Raw genomic sequence first — 5,341 nt, 5'->3', positions numbered from 1 at the left:
CCAGATTCTCAAACAGCAGGTGGGGAAGGGACAGCCAGCAGTTGGAGGAGTCATGGAAGGAGCTGCTCTGCAAGAGGGTCAGAGAATGACATCACTTCCTTGACAACACACCAAACAGAACCTGGCACCCCAACTCACCCTGGTTGCCCAGATCCCTGCCTGTGTTCTGTGTGGTGTGTTTGCTGGTGCGTGAGAATAGAAGGGACTTCTTTCCACGCTGTTTCATTTGGGGGCTGAGCTTTTCCGGGTTGGTTACAGTTTCCATGCTTCAAGTCTACCTTTTTTGGCCCACTCAGGGCACAAATAACACCACCCCAAAGCCAGAGGAAGCCAGTAGTGGTGGGGACCTTGCAACCAGGCACACCGGAGAACCTGGTGAACTCCCTGGTGCCTGCCCAGAGCAGCAGAGAGCCCTTCTTTGTGCCTACTTGTCTGGCCAACTCCAGGCGGCCTGCCGCCACTGCCACCACCACCACCACCACCAGGCAAGAAGTGCTGGATCTGCTGTCCCCCAGGTGTGCCCCACTTCCAAGCTACGGCCCTACCACCTCCTTTCTGACTGGATATTGGGAACACAGTGCCCTGTTCCAAGGCCCAGTGTGCTCTGTGGAACCAGGGGTGTTTAAAGGACTCTGCTCAGACTGTACAGTCCATGACCAAGCAGGCTGAAACCACAGAGCACGTCTCCCAGGTCTGGTGCTGTGCAGTGTGATCAGCCTGTGGCTGTGGCTGTAGGGCTTCCCCATCGCCAGTGAATGAGCTGTGTATCCAGGGCCTCACTTTCCTAGGGTGCTGGGGACATTAATCCAGATCAGCGAGGCCTAGGTGAAAGAGTGCAGCTTGGATATTTACACATCTGGGCCAGAGCTCTCTGAGTGATTTCCCAGCAAAGATGTGTGCAGTGCACCTACTGTGGGCACGCACATTTCCTGACACTTCTCTGTCATTCAGGGAGCAGCACAGATGTACCTCTCCACCTCCCCTGCTTCTCTACTCATCCCAGAATCTAACCATCCTCTACACAGCCTGGTAGGTGGGGACACTGGCCACACTGGGTGCTCTAAGGTCACACCCTCCTGACTCTTCTAGGTATGTGATCTTCTACCCTAACTGGGAGGAGGATTAGCAAAGCAAGTGGTGCAAGGGCTTGAGGCTAAGAGGGAGTATTTCTGACTCCAGAGCGGGGGCTCATCGGATCACCTGGGCTTCAACAGGGCAGAGAAATCTCCGGGGCCACACAGGGTTCATTGATTCCTGGTAGAAGCTGGGACCTGGGGCTGCACCTCACCGAGAAGGAAGATGCAGAGCTGTGGTTGGGGTCCTGGACATGGGGGCAGAAGTGGTGACCCTGAGGCTTCCTCTGCACACAGCCTGTTCTCAGCCAGACGAGCCCACCATATCCTGTATGGAGGCTGATCAGAAGGTGAATAGCACAGACTGCTCAGCGTGGGTTGCCCAACCTGGTCCAGCAGCTCCCAGGCAGGGCAGGAGCAGGTCTGCCAGGCAGCTCTCCTTCAGTGTCCAAACGAGGCTAAGGAATGAGGAGATGTCAGGCCCCTGACCCTCCTTCCTCTCTGCCACTAAAGCTTTGAGGGCCCAGACCGGGCCAGTCATAACCTGTGCCTTGTGAAATTGTCTCCGAAGCATGCAGAATCCTGATCCAGCATGAAACCCATGAAGCATGATCCAATCCTGAGGGTGAAGAGGCCGGGGAGAATGCCTGGACAAGGGGTGGCCATGCTCATATTGAACTGCCCAGAGGGAGCTCCACAGGCTGTATGCTGGCCAGGAGCAAAGGAAGGGGCTGGCGTCTGAGATTGGCATGTACCCCTGCAGGGATGGAGTCTTGCAGTAGGGCCAGAATCTGGGACTTCTCTGATGGGAAGGGGGCTGCTCTGCCTTGGGAAAGAGTCAGGCAAGGACAGTCGTGGAGATTTATAAAATCTTTCTTACAAATCCTGTGATTTACAAACAGGTACATGTGTTTCCCCCCCTTTGGGTTTTTGGAGTGTGTGTCTGTGTGTGTTCTCCTGAGTAGTCAGGGAACTTATACCTATTTTATTGAGGTTTCGATTTTTTTTTTTTCAAATTCCAACCAGAAGCTAAATACCATTAGAATGAGGAAGCACTAGTTTTACTCCAAAGGAGTAGGATCACTCAGATTTACTCCAAAAGTATGCAATTCTTAAGCAAAGATTTTTTTTTTCGTATAAAGTAAGGAACAAAACAAAGAGCTACAGTGTCTGTCCTTTTGTTCCTTGCACAGCATGAGTTCTGTGTTTAAAACTTTGACACTGCCTATTTTTTTTTTTTTACAGTTTCAACAAATAATACACTGCATATATTCTTCTCAGTGGTTAATTGCTGTACAAGATGCAGACTTGTGATCCTATTTACAAACAACACTGCCTATTTTTAAAATGTCACTTTTTATTAATTTTACCTGTTCCAAACATTTTGCCTTCAGAGTCAGGGAGACAGCTCAGTAGAACAAGTGCTTGCCTGGCAAAGTGCAGGGTTCTGAGTTCATTCCGGGTACTGCAGAAAAATAAATAAATGGATAAATAAAGAAAAAAATTGCCTTTTTCTTTAGGATGGTGTACAATTTCTAAAGAATTCACTGGAATTATTTTATCATTAAAATTTCTTTCCTTTAACGCCACAAAACAAAAACTAAAATAAAGCCCTCTACCTATCACGGTCTCTGCAGCCATGAGTGCATTTCTTAGTGTTGTAGCTGCTTTAGCGACTTTAGACTCCATATCTGCTTTAATGTATATAAACATATCCACATTCAGAAGACATTTTATAGCAGCAACTTGGGGAAAGTGATCTGGGGAAAAAATACCTATGTTTATGTATCCAGAAAACAAACATGGCCCAGGAAAATAGGAGGCAAGAATGCCTAGTATGAGATGCTTTTGTCATTTAAGATTTCTTTCCCATGGTTGTCATTTCTTTTTTAAACAATCCCTTCTGATCAGTAGAAGGAATCTGACAGTGCTCTGAAGGTCGGTAATTATAGCAAAGCTATTAAGTTGTTTTTCGTTTGTTGGTTGGTTGGGTTTTTTTTGCCGGAAATGGTGATTGAACTCAGGCCCTTGCATTGGCCAGGGAAGCACTTATTCTACTCAGCTATCTCCCCTGGCCCTGTTAAATTTTTAAAAATGTTATTTACACCTGTTCCGTTCACTTCTCACCCTCCAAATACCAATGACAGGTGTCAAACAGGCAAACACCAGCACAAATGGGAAGAACATCAATTGAGTATTACTGTTGTAGGCAACTAAATGAGATGGAAATATGGTAGGCATTCAGACCTGGCCAGGCCCTCAGAGACAATATAGAAGACAAGGTGACTTTACAGCTTTGGAAGAGACAGACACTCCCTGCTGTGGGCCAGGCCTCAAGACAAGAGTCAACAAATGTAGCCACCTACATCCCTAGGAATGGGCACCAGGGATTGATACTCTGAATAGGTATCAATCACCTTGAAAGAGCCCAAATAACTCACTAATGCAAGCCGCAAGGGGAGGAGAACCTGTCCCTTATTCATGGTGGCTTGCTAGGTGACTGGCTTCCCCATTTGGTATTGGATTTCATCAAGTTTACCTGAGCAATGGTGCTTGTGATCTCTTTGGTTGACCATAGTTTTGTCCCACCATTTGGACACCTAAGTGAGTTCCCATGTTCTCCACCACCTTAAAACAGCTTCACTGCATGGATTTGCTCTACCAAAGTCCCTAAAAGAGACAGCTACCCTAGCTGGGGCCCACCTGCTTGGGCACCCCTTTCCTGTGCCTCTCTCAGACAGGAGCTTCCTTTTGCCCAGTAAATATATTCTGCTCAGAACCTCCATTTGTTCCTAAAATCCATTCTTTGGTTTTAGAGAGCATAAAGTCACCCCAGGTAACTTTCAGGTCAAGAGTTTCATTTGTTTCCCCTCTATCATCACCTTCTGCTTTCAGACACATTTAAGCATCACAGTGTAGAGCAGTGACATTTCATGTCACATTTTTAGTAAGATGCTGATGCAGTGCAGCAAATAGGCAAAGCATCTTCTTTCACCCAGTCTGTGCAGAAGACCTTTAATTTTTTTTAAGTTCAGAGATACACATGTTGGAAAAAAATCCAGGATGGACAAGTTTCAAAATGTGTAGTGTCCTATGCATGAATCCATTTTCTTTAAACTCTGAAAAAGCAAAGTGGTAAGAAAGCAAGAAAAAACTGGTGCTGCTGTATTCATCCTCTGGCATGTAAGGGCAAAGGTGGTCCTCCATGGTGCCCACTGCCCAGTGGGCGAGCTCTCCTGTGCCAGGTAGAGGCAGATGCTGCACTACTTGAAGATTGTAGCTTTGTTTTTGGGAGTCTGCCAGTGCTGTCTGTCAATGAAGAGAAGCACTGACTGGCTAGGGTTGTTGAGAGCAATTCCAGTCTTGTCCTTGCGGCTCAGTACCTGCAGAAACTTTTTCATAGTCACCAGTGATGAATCTCAAATTGGGCCTGAACAGGTTTAAAAGGCTCAATTGATTCCTTTCTTCTAGAAAACCAGAGACAGGTGATTTTCTCACTGTCATTCCAAGGCCAAAGAAGGAGATCCATCTCCTGAGTACAGCCAATTTCATCCCTTAGCTGTACCACATCCTTCTGTAAAAGCTCTCTGGAACTTGCCAAGGAATAACTGGAATCTCACACACCTTTCAGGATATTTTCTTCATAATTATTTCTCATTACTGGTATAACTTCAGACACTTCAAAAAGTGCCAAGTTGTTTTCTTCTCCTGGAACACAAAGTCAAAACACATCTTGATATCAAACTGGTCAGCTAGAGATTCCTTTTCCTTTCTAAGCTGAGCACCAGTCTGTTCAGAGCTTGTTTCTTCCGGGAGTTTGAGTACTCCATTCTGAAACACAGGTGGTACTGAAGCCTTTGGAAATTGTCAGTGAACTTTGGGCACTTTTTCCTCAGACTCAATTAAAATAGAAACAAGTCATTTTTCCCTGCTAATATGCTTGAATAGCTAAAATCACAACCGTAACCTCCAAACTGCACCTTCTGGCAATATCAGCAGACTGTCATATCACAGGATCAAGAAACAAAAAGTGCCGCCCAGCTGCTGTTTGGACTATAATATCTGAGGACAGAAGGGGAAAAGGAAAGAGAGGAAGGTAAAGAGGAGAAGGTACTTCACTTTACTTTCCAGAAAGTAACTTCCTGGAAAACACATTTGGCTTGAATGCCCAAAGAAAGGCTTTGAGAGGAATGAAAAGCCTGTTATCGGGATTTAGGTGTGCAAGAAAACACAGTTAACACCAGTCCAAACCTTTAAATCCATTCAGA

The 5,341-nt window shown here is 46.2% G+C and overlaps 1 pseudogene; it reads right to left on the bottom strand.

The window, feature by feature from the left end:
- Positions 1–4,088: 4,088 nt before the first annotated feature.
- LOC101581380 lies at positions 4,089–4,903 on the bottom strand (annotated as a pseudogene).
- Between the last annotated feature and the right edge of the window lie 438 nt (positions 4,904–5,341).

The sequence above is a fragment of the Octodon degus genome, unplaced genomic scaffold, assembly GCF_000260255.1.
Source record: "Octodon degus isolate 3935 unplaced genomic scaffold, OctDeg1.0 scaffold00189, whole genome shotgun sequence".
Taxonomy (NCBI): domain Eukaryota; kingdom Metazoa; phylum Chordata; class Mammalia; order Rodentia; family Octodontidae; genus Octodon; species Octodon degus.
Note: the sequence above shows the minus strand (reverse complement) of the source record. Positions and strands in the feature narration are given on the sequence as shown.